Consider the following 15,251-nt stretch of genomic DNA (forward strand, 5'->3'; position numbering starts at 1 on the left):
ATAAAAATAATTCACTTCATGAATATCAATTGAGCAATTATGTCTGTGAGATACTGTGCTGGACACCAGGGATAAAACTGACAAATAAACCAGATGTTTCCTGGACCTTTCTGTTTCTGAATATTAGTTACCACCTTTGTCTTTGAAAGAGAGTTCCTATAAGTAAATGACACAGATGTAACATGCCTTTATTTTAACCAGCAAAAGCTTACATTAAAAGGCCGTGAGCCAGATAAACGCGCTTCTAAATACACCATAAATATGAAGACCATGCCTTACAGCTCACTGAGAACCACATTCAGCAAGTGCTTTGTAATAGATTTCACTACGGGGTCTCATCTTTTTGTCTTGATCTAGGTCTTAAATAAAATTATGGAAACGACATACACGTGAATTTTAAATCAATAGCAGAGCCAAGATCCAAAATAATCTCAATACGCTGTAATGAAAAATGAAAAGCAGCAGAAATGCCGTGGACAGATGAATGTCAAACCCTTTGTGTATGTTTAATATTCATCCCCCTCATCATCCACAGAGATCATATGGGAAGTGTGCTTGACAACATTGCTTGGTGTAAAGCCTGCATTCCCCCTTACCTCTCAGTTGGCCATGCAGGCGCCGATCAAGGTAGACCGCTCAGAAACCCGGAGTTTGCCATCTTCTCACTCTTTAATGCACTCACGGTGTCATGGTATGAAGGGTGGTGATGGACTTGATTCTAGCTCCTGGTTCCACCACTGACTGACTACTTTGGTGTCCTTTAGTTAAGTTCTCTAGTTTCCCAAATAGAAAAATCAAGAATTAAAACGTCTAATACACAGAGCTTCTGTCAGAAATGAACAAGACAATCGCCCTCGTTCCGCTGGTATCCGTAGGGCCATTTATTGGGCACCGATGCCCCATGGCCTACATGCAACTTCATGTGTCTTGCTTTCCGTGTAAGTAGAAACAGAATCACGAAGAAAAATCAGTAAAAGTTCCCAAGGTTCTATAGCTTATAAAGCCAGAATTAGAACATTAATGTGTCATTCAAAGTTACACACCCAATTTGGAAATAAATAAAAATCTTTGTTCATTCTGAAGATGGCAAGTAGGGGGAATTACCTTTTTCTAATGCCTGTGTGCACTGACATTTCTTCAAATAGTGTCTTCTTAGTGCTTCTTTGCAAGTGCTAATAATTCTGCATTTGGAAGCAACAATCTTGGCCTACTCCAAAGATTTGTGTCTGTTTGTTTTTTTAATAATTAGAACTGATAATTCTATGGACTTCTAATAATGGGAGATGTTCCCCATCGTTGGCAGTTTTCAAGAAACAGACTTCCATAATTTATTTCACAAAGGAAAACAAATTAAAAAGGCTATTTCCCTTGAAAACATACCAGTGACTTCTTGATGGATGACAATGAAGAGCTGCAAAGAAATCCTTCTGTCATATTTTTCCTCTGCAGATTGAAATTTTACTGTTGTGTCGCCCGCATGACCTATGTCAGAAATCTCTGAAAATAGAGCAACTGAATGGACACACACACACACACACACACACAATTAGGGGAGGTACGGGAAATGCTAAAGCCTTCGTGTCAGAAGCTAACACGGGGGAGGATTAATTTAGTCCCAGCAAAGTGTTCTGGGGAGAAAACAGGCGGCAGGAATCGATGTGATTTTCTGAGAGAAGAAGTGGGAAAGGGAGAACTGCCTGAGGGCCCAGTCGGTGTCACAGACAGCGCGCCGAGCGTTTGGCTCCCACGTTCCGGTTCGGTCCTTCAACACCTTTGTGGGTAAGAATCACAGTGTTTATTTTTTTTGATTTTTTAAATTTTTTTTTTTTGAATCACAGTGTTTAATAACAACAACAGCACAAGCAACGGTTTGGAAATTTTAAGTAACGGGCTTAAGTCAAAGCGAAGGAAGAACAGAGCTGAGATTCAGGCGAATGGTGTTTGGCGTCCAGGCTCGGGCTTGGCCCCGCTCTCGCCCCTTACCCCCTCCGGGTTGCCGCGGCTCCCGCCCCGGGGCCTGCAGCTCTGCAGTTCGTTGTTCTCTGCTTCTTGGCCGGTTCGTTGCAGCTCGTTCTCCAATCGCAAGCCTGAGCGGAAGGTCTCCCTGGGGCTGGAAACGGCCTGACCGTGAGCGTCCCAGTCACTCGTGAGGGTGTGCGGCGTGGCCCACGTTGGCTTCGGCTCCTCTTGCGATCTTGGCAAGAGATTTGTTTGCACGAGGTCTGCTCTCCGGGCGCCTGAGGGAAGGCGTCGGGGAGGGGGCCCCTGTGGGGCCGCCCTGTGAGGCGGGGGCCAGTCTGCAGGCCCTGTGGGGTTCGGTCGGCCTCGGGTCCTGTCACAGTCCGTCAGCGCGAGCCCTGCGCTGCTCGGCCCAAGCCCGGGAGCAAGCCAGGGGCCTGTGGGGCTGGGACAGAGTCGGCGGCCGCCAGGGACAGGGGGACGGCTCGTCCCCACCCAGGACACCGGACGCTCCGCGGTGCCGCACCTGGAGGGGTGACTCTTGGCCGCCTTTGGAGAAAAGTGACAACCTGAGAGTCCTCTGTGAAGCGTACGGGAGTCCCAGCGTCTCGGTGATCCTAAGGGAAGCTCGCGGGACCAGAAGGCCGGGCTCGCAGCACTGCCCCAGCCCGACGGCCGCGCCCCAGGGTGCAGAGCCCTGAGCACAGGCCGCCCGGAGCCGCGGGGGCAACGGGCCTGGGCGAGCAGCCGCTGAGCCGCAGATGCGAGACACGAGGAAGGGAAACGACCCACCCCCACCCCCACACGCACACCCACCCCCACCCCCACCCCCACACCCACCCCCACCCCCACCCCCACCCCCACACGCACACCCACACGCACCCCCACCCCCACCCCCACACGCACACCCACCCCCACACGCACACGCACACGCACACGCACAGGGTTCAAGGGCTTCCATCCTGTGTAAAATCCGAGATTCTACGCGTGGCTAATGCACAAGAAGTGGCCAGGCCCCGCCGCGACTCGGGGGCCGGGAATGCGGCCTGGGCCGGCCGAGGGCCACGAGAGGCCCCGCGAGAACGAGAGCGGCCCACGGGCTCGCCGGGGAGGAGGAGCCGAAACCCGGGTCGCGCGCTCAGCAGCAGCCGCGGCCCTGAGGACTCCTCGTGGGCGCCGGCGAGCCCTGCTGCGGCCTCCTCCGGCCGGGCGGGCCCTGAGCGGCTCCCGCATGAGCCCCAGGCGCCACCTGGTCACCACACGCGCCTCCTCTGCTCGGGTCCTCGGGCACCGTGTCCTGCCCCGCGGCGGCCGCCCCACGGACCGGGCTCCAGCAACAGCAGGACCCGCTCCGCCTCCTCCGAAGCTAAGGTAGGACCCGAGGCTCGGCCCCCGCCCCGGGGCGGGACAGGGCCACGGACAGACGGACCCGGCTGAGGGGTGCAGGCGACCCTGACAGACCCCACTACTGAGGGGTGCAGGCGACCCTGACAGACCCCACTACTGAGGGGTGCAGGCGACCCTGACAGACGGACATGGCTGAGGGGTGCAGGCGACCCTGACAGACCCCACTACTGAGGGGTGCAGGCGACCCTGACAGACAGACATGGCTGAGGGGTGCAGGCGACCCTGACAGACCCCACTGCCGAGGGGTGCAGGCGACCCTGACAGACGGACATGGCTGAGGGGTGCAGGCGACCCTGACAGACCCCACTACTGAGGGGTGCAGGCGACCCTGACAGACAGACATGGCTGAGGGGTGCAGGCGACCCTGACAGACCCCACTGCCGAGGGGTGCAGGCCACCCTGACAGACCCCACTGCCAAGGGGTGCAGGCCACCCTGACAGACCCCACTACTGAGGGGTCCAGGTGACCCTGACAGACCCCATTGCCAAGGGGTGCAGGCGACCCTGACAGACGGACATGGCTGAGGGGTGCAGGCGACCCTGACAGACGGACATGGCTGAGGGGTGCAGGCGACCCTGACAGACCCCACTACTGAGGGGTGCAGGCGACCCTGACAGACGGACATGGCTGAGGGGTGCAGGCGACCCTGACAGACCCCACTACTGAGGGGTGCAGGCGACCCTGACAGACGGACATGGCTGAGGGGTGCAGGCGACCCTGACAGACCCCACTACTGAGGGGTGCAGGCGACCCTGACAGACCCCACTGCTGCTGAGGGGTGCAGGCGACCCTGACAGACAGACATGGCTGAGGGGTGCAGGCGACCCTGACAGACCCCACTGCCGAGGGGTGCAGGCCACCCTGACAGACCCCACTGCCAAGGGGTGCAGGCGACCCTGACAGACCCCACTACTGAGGGGTCCAGGTGACCCTGACAGACCCCATTGCCAAGGGGTGCAGGCGACCCTGACAGACGGACATGGCTGAGGGGTGCAGGCGACCCTGACAGACCCCACTGCCGAGGGGTGCAGGCCACCCTGACAGACCCCACTGCCAAGGGGTGCAGGCCACCCTGACAGACCCCACTACTGAGGGGTCCAGGTGACCCTGACAGACCCCATTGCCAAGGGGTGCAGGCGACCCTGACAGACGGACATGGCTGAGGGGTGCAGGCGACCCTGACAGACGGACATGGCTGAGGGGTGCAGGCGACCCTGACAGACCCCACTACTGAGGGGTGCAGGCGACCCTGACAGACGGACATGGCTGAGGGGTGCAGGCGACCCTGACAGACCCCACTACTGAGGGGTGCAGGCGACCCTGACAGACCCCACTACTGAGGGGTGCAGGCGACCCTGACAGACGGACATGGCTGAGGGGTGCAGGCGACCCTGACAGACCCCACTACTGAGGGGTGCAGGCGACCCTGACAGACCCCACTGCTGCTGAGGGGTGCAGGCGACCCTGACAGACAGACATGGCTGAGGGGTGCAGGCGACCCTGACAGACCCCACTGCCGAGGGGTGCAGGCCACCCTGACAGACCCCACTGCCAAGGGGTGCAGGCGACCCTGACAGACCCCACTACTGAGGGGTCCAGGTGACCCTGACAGACCCCATTGCCAAGGGGTGCAGGCGACCCTGACAGACGGACATGGCTGAGGGGTGCAGGCGACCCTGACAGAACCCACTGCCGAGGGGCTGCACGTGATCACCGCTGAGGGGGTGCAGGTCAGAGAAGGACTTTGCCCCCCGCCGGATCCCTGTGGTTTCCTGCCCCGGAGCCACCAGTTGGAGGGGAGTCCGCGGCCCCGTCGCTCCTGTACCCCAGCGCTGAGGGCAAGACTCAGGCACCCGCAGCGTCATCGAGGGGCCTCCTGGCTTCAGGGCGACGGAGTGACGGGAAGCCCGAGACCACGAAGCAGGAACGGTCCTGGGCAGGGAGGCGGTGGGGAGGCCGAGGGGGCCCAGGCGCTGTCCTGAGCCCAGAGGCAGGAGCGGGGCGGGGGTGCAGGGAAGATGCAGGAGAGCTCCGTCTGGCCCTCAGGCCTCCAGCGCCGGGTGACCTGCTGTGCAAGCCTCGGGTCGCCGAGGGTCGTGCATTCCGTGGAGGGCCAGGCTCACGGGCCTCGCCTGTTGTGTCACGAATGTCAGTTGTCCGACTGAGCCCTCCCAACCCCGCGCTGCCGTCGGAGCTCACAGACCCAGCTTCAGAGATATGGGATGCTGAAGAGCATGATGAAGGGCCCTGGCTCAGAAAAGTCCGGTGTCACCTGGGATGTCGACTGCTTTGCCTGAACTCGTCACCCGCAGTGAACCTGCCCGTGTCACGGATCCAAGACACCCTCCTGAGCACGGCAGAGAAATACCCTCAGGCAGCTTCTCCCAGTTCGCACATGGGAACATAGACTCAGAAAACTTGAGTGGCTTTCCAAGGAAACAGAACCAGCAAGGAAACAACGGGAATCACAAATACACTTTTTTTTAAAAAAATATTTATCTATTCATGAGAGAGACAGAGAGAGAGAGAGGCAGAGACACAGGCAGAGGGAGAAGCAGGCTCCATGCCGGGAGCCCGACGTGGGATTCGATCCCGGGACCCTGGGGTCACGGCCTGAGCTGGGGGCGGCCGCTCCCCCGCTGAGCCCCCGGGGGGCCAGGAATCTAAACGCAGGTAGGTGTGATCCCAGCACTCACTCTTTGCATGTGACCGGACAAAATGACAGGAACCACAGTTGAAACTGGGCCTACGACTCTAAGCAAAAGTCATAGAATATTTGTAAAAACCTCTGTCCCCTCCTACAAAGATCACTTCCTTCCTGAAGTAGGCCTTCTAGTCGTCACACGGTCATCAAAGGGGAGAACCTAGCTCTTAGCACCTCTCTGTGAGAGCCTTCGGGTAGTGCCCTCAAGGCCGACTACAGCGGAAGCTGATGAGAAAAATCATTGAATCTGCCAGTTTCATCTTTTGAATGAATGAACCCAAGAAATAAGCTCGAAAACACTAAGAGATACTCTACTCTTTTGAGGACGAGTAATACAGAGACATGTGAGCGTGGGAGCTTTCTTTTTCTTTTTCCATACAAATGTCATATGAAGTGACTTGTGGACAAGAAGTAAGATTTTTCTTTTTTTCTTTTTTTTTTTTTTAAATAAGATTTTTCTGAAGCAGCTATTAAAGCCTCTTGAAGAAGCACCACTGACCTTTACAGTATTTGCCTAAGATTTGCAAGGCACCCTCAGCTTCCGGGATTAAAGGCGCGGAGTATTTGGTAGGTTTATCCCTGTGTTGGCATCAGTGACTGTTACCCACTCCCTCATCAGCAATAAGGATGGTACCCAGTGTTCTCTCTCTCTCGATTTTGTTTCCTTAACAACACGTTTTATAGTAAAAAATAAAGAACATTTTTCCCTACAAAAAAAAAAAAAATCCACCAAAAAACAGAGCTACAAAAGAGGTAGTCTGTGAGTGACAGATTATAGGATAAAACACCATAATCAGTGAAAATGTATTATTTAGGGAAAGTAAATTCCTTCAGTTTCTGGTGGCTGCTCTAATCATCTGAATAAAATAACAGTATGCAAATGCTTGCTGGAGAGCCTGACAGGGCTGTCACTTTCCTTATCGGACACAGTGCTTTATCACAACGCCGCGGAAAGAAAGGAGGAAATGAGGTGGAAAACATTATTATAGGATTTTTAGGGTACTTTGATAGAAACTAGAGACAGCTGTTAAAACTACTGTATTTAAGAGCAAATGTGAGTAATAAGCCGGAAAGTGAAATACGGGGCCATATTTCTGGCAATGGACGTGCCCTCGCATGGATCTTCCTCACCCACGACAGCACCAACAGGCAGGCCGGGGCCGCAGGGGGACGTCGTCCCAGTTGTGCAGTCTCTGGGGAGGTGCAGGCCGTCCGCTGTCCTGGCTTAGTGACCGGGAGACTCCTCTCCTCTCCGCATTTCTCCCCTTTGCTTCTTCCTCCCTCTCTCCCTCCCTCCCCCTCTTTGCCTTGGCTGCCAGGGAGCTCAGGTACGACGCGCTGGGCCCATTTATCAGCTCTGCCCCTGGGAGATCATCATCGCTCTCCTATTGAGGACACCTTCCCACTTTCTTCGAATCTCGGCCTGCCCTCCACGGTGGTAGAAAAGTGACTTTATTGTAATCGGTTCTGAATGCCTTAAAGAGCAGCAGATTGTGGATTTTAAACACATACGAAACACCTACCAGAGTCAGATAATTAATTCCAAAGAAAAGGCAAGAATACAGGCAGGTACTGATGTGAATCTTTTCTTCTTGGTAATCTTATTCTCTTTGCTGATTTTTAAATATTTTATTTCTCTATTTATTTTTGACACAGAGAGCGAGAGAGCGTACAAGCAGGGGGAGCGGCAGGCAGAAGGAGAGGGAGAAGCAGACTCCCTGCAGAGCAGGGAGCCCGAGGTGGGGGTGGGGGGTGCTGGCTCCCACGACCCGGAGATCATGACTGGAGCCAAAGGACTGAGCCACCCACGAGCCCTCTTCGCTGGTTATAACACAGAATGAGGGGGTGCTAATGTTGAGAATGTGCTCTGTTGGGTTAGAGATCTTTCCGAACAGTGACTTTGGGTGACTGCCTGCGTGGCCACATGGGTAGTATTGATTATCATTGCACAGTGCACTTTGTTACTATTTTTCTGGCTTTGTCCGGGGGAAAATAGCATTTAAAAAAAAAAAAAAACTATTTACTTTAGAGAGAGAGCAAGAGTGAGCATGTACAGTGGGGGAGGGGAAGGGAGGAGAATCTCAAGTAGACTCCCCGCTTAGTGCAGAGCCCAACAGGGCCCGATCTCACGACCCTGGGGCCCTGACCTGAGCCAAAATCGAGAGTTGAATGCTTAGCCGACTGAGCCACCCAGCTCCTAGAATTTTTTTTTTTTTTTTTTTTTTTTTTTTTAGTTACAAAAAAACTATGCCTACCATTTCACTATGTTTCGGTCTCTCCAAATAATATTTTGAGATTTGCGTGGAATAGGTATTTAATACATCAAAAAAAACCCTATTAGAAATATTTATTGTGGTGCATGATTCTCCTTTGATGTGAGTTTCACTGTAGATGGCTAACATTGGGGTTTTCTTCTCTCTATTGTTCTTGTCCTGAGCTAACCATTTTTGTTTGTTTGAAATACTTGTTGGAGATGGTAGGAGAAAATAATGATCTTACTAACGGGTTTACTCGACTTTAAGAGGAAACGAGATGGTATGAAGAAATAAAGGTGACAACGCTCACCCTTAAGCAAGTAGAAATGCTTTTTTGAGAGCGGGTTAGACTACCCATGAAAAAGGTGTCACCGGGGTCGCGGCAGTCGTTCTAACACACACACAAAAAGGAGGTGAGAAATAAAATCTCATCCATGTCATCAAAGACTGAGCTTTTTGGCCAAACAGTTGGTAAATCTTTCTTCCCTCAGAGAATGTGGAAGGCAGGGAGCACACAATGCCTTCAACTTGAACTCCGAATAAAACTTGACCCAACAATCTTTAAAGCCTTTGAGGCCAAAAATGAGAAGAATCTGCAAAGAAATGACATTTCAAAAATGGGAAACATGTGTCTGTCTTGAGAGAGTCCGAGCCCTGAACAGCCGTCTGCGGGGGACTGTCACTTGTCCCTGGAAAACAAGCTGAATTGCCCTTTTGGAGGGGCACAGAGGTGAAGGCGGCCCGCTCCTGGGGGGCAGCTCGTATCCCTCCCAAGCTCGTCTTCTGTTACCCACCGCTGCCAACGAGACCTTTCTGTGTGGTCTACATAAACGTCTTGAGAGTCTTGTGTGTTTTCATTCTATTTTTTTGTAAGTAAACATACATTTACTACCTAACCATTTATTAGCCGGTAAATATAAAAGTCACAATTACATGGCCCGTTCGTCGGGTGACCGTGTACTTTGCCACCCAAACCCAGATATGTCTGACAGTCACACAGGACACTCTTAGTTACACGAGGGCGGCGGTCGTAAACGCCCGGAGTCTAACTTTGGATGGTTGAAACTCAGCTTTCATCTGTGAGGCCAACCTCATCACTAGCACTTTTAGTCAAAGATTCAAAGGAAGCAAATGCCAAGATTCCCAAGGCAGGATTTTGTTGCTCTTTCAGTGGACAGAATCTAAAGTGTATGACTGGAGGTGACTGGACGCTGGGCCGGTTCAGGATGCACCCAAGCCGCTATCCCTAAGGTCTCGCCAGACACTTAACAACTTGTTCATTAAAAGATGGGAGATTTCTCAGGGGCGCATGGCTGGCTCAGTCAACATCTTTTTTTTTTTTTTTAATTTTTATTTATTTATGATAGTCACAGAGAGAGAGAGAGAGGCAGAGACACAGGCAGAGGGAGAAGCAGGCTCCATGCACCGGGAGCCCGACGTGGGATTCGATCCCGGGTCTCCAGGATTGCGCCCTGGGCCAAAGGCAGACGCCAAACCGCTGCGCCACCCAGGGATCCCTCAGTCAACTCTTAATCTCAGGGTCAAGAATCTGAGCCCCACACTGGGTGCAGAGATTACTTAAAAACAAAACAAAAATTATTAAAAAAAAAAAAAAAGAAAAAACAACATAAGGGATGAGGGAGTTCTCTAAACCCACGTTCATAAAATCATTATGCATATGGTTCCCCTACGGATCCTGCTACAGTCCAGATTCTGATGCGACAATCTTGCGGCAGGGCCCGACATGCTGCATTTTTGACAAGCTCCAATGTGCCGATCTGCACGTTGAGTAGCAAATCTCTAAATGACTTGAGCCAATTCACGAATCTTGTTGGTCTCTAATTCTGTTATTCAGAATTCATTCCATCACACCGCCTGACGAGACACTACTGGAGTCACCAATAGAACGCCGCACTGGATATACAGAACGCAAGGTGTTGGCTCTTGGTAATAGAATTTCAGGAGGGCTTCTGTTAACCACCTCGGGGGAAACCCCTCCAAACAACGATTTTTTAAAATCCCATGCCTTGTCTATGCGCTGCTTAAAATTGTCCTTCTTCCTGGAAATAAGTTGAGTGTGTTCTTGTTTCTCTGATCCCTTCCTCTCAACCAGTCATGAATTTATTCTTTGTTTCAGAAATGCTCTTCCTTTGTTTGAAGTAGGTGCTTTTATCTACTACCTTCAATCTCCGTTCTAAGGTTTTAGGACCAACTGTGTCCTTCTCTCTCAAGTTAAGTCTGAACAACATGAACTCCTCGTCTTAGGAGAAGAATTCAGATACCTCCAAGTTCTGGTCAGGCCCCTTAGAGATGATTACTTTTGTCTAAGATGGCAAGGGGTGAAGAATATAGGAAAATCGGAGGGGTGTAGGTAGTAGGCACCAAGACGGTTTATCAGTGTGAATGTAGGGGCTGCCAATTAAGGGGCACCCCATCTACACGCAACCTTTGCATCTATTAGAAAAACTCTAAAAAAAAAAAAAAATACTCTATGTTTGTGACTCTGCCCCACGGCAGTGACACTTTCTACCAACACTTTCTCTTGTAGAATTGATGTGAACCTTAAAATCGACGCCAGTCATATTTTAATTTGGATACTCTGAAGCTTAATCTTGAAAGTATATTCATAACCTTTGCCTGCCTATGACCTTTTAAGCAATACGGTATCGAAGAAATGACTTAGTGGTAAGTCCTCTTCATCTCCCCTACCACACATACGTTGCCAGTTAACACATATTGGAACTCTTCAGTCAACAAGAGGGCAGTCCCCCTTTCCTAGAGAAAGCCATTATGTTTGATGTGACGTGTCCCCATTCACTCCTGCAAGCTTACGGAGCCCTCCAGACGGCACTTGCTGCAGCCATGTGCTTCTCAGAAAAGGCAAATACGCATGTACACAAGCTCACGTAGAAATTCCTTTGTACAGTGCATAGAGTAAGGGCCAGGAAATTTATTAACTTCCGTATTCATTAAATATTCATTTTTTTATAAAAAGAAATAACATATCAGAAAGGGAGACAGAACATGAGAGACTCCTAACTCTGGGAAACGAACTAGGGGTGGTGGAAGGGGAGGAGGGTGGAGGGTGGGGGTGACTGGGTGACGGGCACTGAGGGGGGCACTTGACGGGGTGAGCACTGGGTGTTATTCTGTATGTTGGCAAATTGAACACCAATAAAAAATAAATTTATTAAAAAAAAAGAAATGCCATCTGTTGTGAGTGTAAAATATACATTGGATTTTGAATATTCAGCATAAAAATGTAAAATATCTTACTAATAATTGTTATATTGTTTACTTATTGAAATAGTACTTTGGATATACTGGGTTAAATAAAATGTTATTAAAATTTTTTTTAAAAGAAATAACAAAAGTATTTTCATTCCAGATAATTCAGAGCAGTATTGTGATAAAATGAAAGATGAAATAATCAGATCAAGGGATTTTGAAGACTGGCGGATGTACTTCCTTCACTCCAGTGCTAGTTTACCACCAGAATCGCAACAGAAGATCAGTGTAGACGGCCCTTCAAACAGCTTCAGCTAGCTATCATTAGTATGCTTGACTCCGCCAAAATGGACCTTCTTCTGCATGCCTTTTTTTAAAAAAAGATTTTATTTGAGGGAGAATTGAGTATGAGCAGGGAGAGGGCCGGAGGAAGAGGGGGAAGCAGAGCCTGCTGAGCAGAGATCCCGACACGGGGCACCATCCCAAAACCCTGATCACGACCCGAGCTGAAGGCAGACGCTCAACTGATGAGTCACCCAGGTGCCCTGCTCTGCCACTTTTGACTGTGTACTATTACCTGTGCTCCTTAGCTTAGGTCCATTCACGAAATCTTGCGATGACTTAAAAGTCTTCTCCCATTAGCTCTGTTTTCTGGTCATCATTGCTCAGCTCTAATAGCCACGAGCCTATGTACATTCCCAGTGTGTATACATTTCTGTCTTTGTTTAAACATGTTTTTGATAATACCTTTGCAAAATCCATTCTGATGAAAATGGAAAAGAAGTCCTATCAACCAATATTTCCCTACTAATCAAATTTCTTATGGCAGAACACTATCATTTCTGAATTAGGAAAGGACTATTAAAAAAAAACAGATTAAATGAGAAAAATTCAGTCATTCATTGTATAAGAATAAGCAAGTTATTACTAATTAATCTTTTATTTCCCTATGAAACAGTTTTTTGGGCATTTCCTGCTTGAATTAATAGAACAAGTAAAAAGGAGGTGAAAAGACTAACATTCACTGCATGCCTTCCTAAGTGCCAGGAATGGTGAAATATTCCTCTGCCTACTATTTTTATTATGGTAGTTGATTATTATGGTTATAGATTAGAAGACGTTTTCCTTTTTTTTTTTTACATTTAAATTCAATTTGACAACGCACAGTATAACACCCAGTGCTCATTACATCTTGTGCCCTCCTCAGTGCCCGTCATCACCCAGTTACCCCAACTCCCACCTCCCTCCCCCTGAAAACCTTCAGTTTATTTCCCAGAGTTAAGAGTCTCTCATGGTTTGTCTTTCTCTCTAATTTTCCCCCATTCAGTTTCCCCTCCTTCCCTTATGGTCCTTTGCACTCTTAGAAGACATTTTCCAGTAATAGCTTCCACTCACTGAAGACCTCCCATACTCCCACAAGCGGGGGACTTCATATGAATCATTTAAAATACTCTTAGCTGGATTTTATTATTCCAACTTAATGGATGATGGACCTGAAACTCAGAGAGGTTAAGTAGCTTCTCCAAATTTAACAGCTTGTTAGTGCCAGACTTTGGAGTCAGATAGATAGTTCCTCATTTGAATTTAAATTTCATGTTCTGTCCACGGCATTTATATTTTCTTGGGAAATACATGCTGTGAGTGCATCTAGCTCTTTTATATTGTTTATATATGTGTGTCCATGAATAATTTTTGAGATCAGACAATTCAAAGAATAACATTCTTCACTTCCCCCAAATATTTTTTTCCTACATCTTAGGCATAGATATATTCATATTTTGCTCGAATTGTTGTTTCCCCTTCACAATTATTCTTTATATTAAGCCATTTGTTCCATAATGACAGGTAACATTAATCTCACCATTTTGTGTTTTTTTTGTTTTTTTGTTTTTTTAATCTCACCATTTTGAATTGATAATTATACTTAGCATCATGATCTCCATTTTCATTTCTGTAATAATTTGAGCCACTTCTTAGCACTTTCAACCTTCTTGCTACTATTATACTTCTGAGATATAATGTTCTAGTGTTGCATATTAACAACTAGGGGTGCCCGCGTGGCTCAGTCAGTTAAGCATCTGCCTTCAGCTCAAGTCATGATTCCAGGTTCCTGGAATCGAGCCCCAAGTCTAGCTCCCTACTCAGCAGGAAGTCTGCTTCTCCCTCTACCCCTCCCTCTGCTCATGTTCTTATTTTTTCTCTCAAATAAATAAAATTTTAAAATAATAACTACAAAAATTATACAAATGCAGCATACGGTGGATCACAAAACAACATGACATCTAAGGCCTACACGACCTTTTCCTTGCACTCCGAGTAAAATCAAGCTGACTTTAAAGAGTAACATGGTTCACGTCTATGATGCTCATGTGCTGTAGGGCCCTATACTGAGCTGTTTCCAGATACCTGATGGTACCCGCTAATAGTCTACACACATCTGATATGTATGAGCATGTGATGTGTGATATGCATATATGTTTATTTCTTCTACCTTTTCTCTCTTTCTCTTTTTTCTTCATTGTTTTCTAAAAGCAATACCTTTGCCTAGCTCAGTGATTTCTTATCTTTTTTTCATCAGTGGCTCATCAGTAAAATATGTGAGCATGTATCACCAATGTACATATTTATTTGCACATAATATATAAGGACTGCCAGCCACATGGATATGTCTATATGTTATAAAACATGCAGAAAATAAAATATTTGAAAAGATATTTTAAAAAATAAAATTTAAAAGATGATATATAAAAACATGCTCTAATATTTTCATTCTGCAGCCCAATAAAGTCTGTTTCTCACCTCACTTGACTCAGAAGATAATATTCAGTCTCTGAACTTTAGCCTTCGAGGTCTAACGTGGAATACATGACACCAAGATATTGCCCCAGTTCTACCTCCTACCCATTTTTTGTCATTCCAGATAAACGTGCTTTCCTGTGCATGGATTTGACATGGGTCAGGGGGTAAGGGGACACTCACTGTGTGACCCAAGCATCAATACCACTTAAATAACAGGACATTTGGCAAAGAGCCCTGAGAACATTTTTTAGCTATAAAAATGTTTTCCATGGTTTGATCACGTAGACAGGATCTAAAAGCATTTGTGTTGTAAATAAAGGGTGCATTTGTGGTTTCTTCCTTCTGCAAACAACCCAGAATGATTCTTACAACCTGTGACACCTGTACAATTGAATAAAAGATTTTTAGGAAGACAGTAAAGGACCTCAATGAGCATTCTTTGGGAAAGCAATTTCCTTATGCTTTTTTTTTAACCAGATGAAAAAATGTGATTAATGAAATATCAGAATATTACAAGCATCTTATTTCATATTCTTTAGAATGAAAAAAATGTAAATTCATATGCACTGGCTTTCTATAAATGTCATAAAAATTAGGTAAAATTTTACCCATAAATGTCTTAAGTACTTTTACTTTCTACATAAAGGAACATTAGTCTGAAAATAGAATAAACTTTAAGAACAAGGTACTTCAAAAAAAGATCTTCCTTTGTGGTAAGTGCCAACAAAGAACACATTTTACATTAATTGGTTGTCTCAGTCCAGACCATCTGTCTCCCCAAATCTAATGAATGCTGGCATTCGTATTGGTATGTACTCAATAGCTCAAATTGGGTCTGAAATAAACCCTGCTTAAAGTCTTGTTATAGTATCAGCTTGTGAGCTGTGGAACAAATGCT

General features: G+C 48.0%; 1 long non-coding RNA gene across 1 annotated transcript; it reads left to right on the forward strand.

Annotated features, from left to right (window-relative positions):
- Positions 1-3,198: 3,198 nt before the first annotated feature.
- On the forward strand, positions 3,199-12,772 carry LOC119871972. The gene is made up of 3 exons (XR_005360246.1): positions 3,199-3,330; positions 10,875-11,011; positions 11,715-12,772. It is a non-coding gene; the product is annotated as an uncharacterized LOC119871972 (long non-coding RNA).
- Positions 12,773-15,251: the final 2,479 nt, after the last annotated feature.

Source organism: Canis lupus, chromosome 5 (genome assembly GCF_011100685.1).
Source record: "Canis lupus familiaris isolate Mischka breed German Shepherd chromosome 5, alternate assembly UU_Cfam_GSD_1.0, whole genome shotgun sequence".
NCBI classification, from domain to species: domain Eukaryota; kingdom Metazoa; phylum Chordata; class Mammalia; order Carnivora; family Canidae; genus Canis; species Canis lupus.